The following is a 1,447-nucleotide window of genomic DNA, read 5'->3' on the forward strand; positions in this document are numbered from 1 at the left end:
ACAACTAACCTTAACTCTAGGTTCATGTTCATCCCCTGGCTCAACCCTAACCATAACCATAACCCTAACCTTAACCACAACCCTAACCTTAACTCTAGGTTCATGTTCACCCCCTGGCTCAACCCTAACCATAACCATAACCCTAACCTTAAATGATGTAGTGTGGACAATTGACTGAAATGACTTGACAAAAGAAAGAGAGGACTTATGTGCTTCCTCATGAGATTTATTATTTCCATTACTATCAAGTAACGAACATGACAAAATGAGTTAACCCCACGTGGCCTCCAAACAACACAATGCCAGATCATTTTAACATTGACCGTCCGACATCAAATTCAGACATCAAATTCAGATTCAGACATCAGATTCAGCTCCAACTTTTCCCTCCCTTTAACACCTGTAGAGCTTGTTAACCCTCTGAATGTCGATCGCAGACATCTCCAAGCTCTGTCCGATGGACACAGTGGCATCAGGAATTGGAGTGATCGTCTCCTTTCTATACACAGTGCTGAAGGACCATCTGTTATAATGCATGACGGAGGAGTAGTCATAAGGAATGTCCAGGTTGTCGGTGTCCTCTTTGTCAAAGTTGGGCTCCTCCCCGCGTTCAACATACTCCCAGTTGATCCTGATGTACTTGTCGCGGTCACTCCTGTTCTGTTCGTGGTAGAAACCCAGAGCGTGGAGCAGCTCGTGCTGGATGGTACCGTGGTAAACACACCCTCTTTTTTCGAGGGATACGAGCTGCTTCCCTCCGGTTTTGCCAACCCATGAAGAACAGCCGGATCTGCTTTCGATGCTAAGGTAGTCCCTCTAGTTCCTCTCCCAGAGGCATTCGTTGGACCACAAGCACCTGATGGCGGTCCTGGTCCTGGGGACCATGACGTCTCCTTCCATCAGCGTCTCTGTGGTGCCATTGTTGGTCTCCAGGATCCTGGTGGTGATGTCCACCAGATCATCTGGGTCTTCTGTGAAGACCATCTCATCCTTCTCATCAAGCTGGAGAGGGTGGGCCTGTGTGAGTCCTAGGAAGAGGAGGAAGAAGGAGAGAGAAAGAAGGTAGCCCATTTTTCTGAGCAGTCGGAGAGACTGTTTGGGTGTCCTCTGTCGCTGTGGCTGTGGGGGACAGCCCAGCCAGCCAGATGCCTGACGACGACCCAGATTACACAGGACACAACATTCTCAGAGGCCTCAACTCGTGACCAATCCAGTCTTGAACTGGCTAAACCTGCTGGTCATCACTCTCTGTACCCAAAGTAGCAAATGTTTCACTGTTCCCATTTGTTCAGTTGAAAGTTGTATCAATTTCATATCAACCAATGTCTGTACTGATGCATGTATGTGTAATTCAGAATGACTATGTAATCTTCAGACAGAATAGTTAGCCGTGTCTTTTTCAAGTTGTTCAGGTCAGTTCAAGTAATGTAATGTTTCTATGCCAGAG

At 47.1% G+C, this 1,447-nt stretch overlaps 1 pseudogene; it reads right to left on the minus strand.

The window, feature by feature from the left end:
- Positions 1-211: 211 nt before the first annotated feature.
- LOC129834861 (hatching enzyme 1.2-like) lies at positions 212-1,192 on the minus strand (annotated as a pseudogene).
- Positions 1,193-1,447: the final 255 nt, after the last annotated feature.

This window comes from Salvelinus fontinalis, chromosome 3 (assembly GCF_029448725.1).
Source record: "Salvelinus fontinalis isolate EN_2023a chromosome 3, ASM2944872v1, whole genome shotgun sequence".
NCBI classification, from domain to species: Eukaryota; Metazoa; Chordata; class Actinopteri; order Salmoniformes; family Salmonidae; genus Salvelinus; species Salvelinus fontinalis.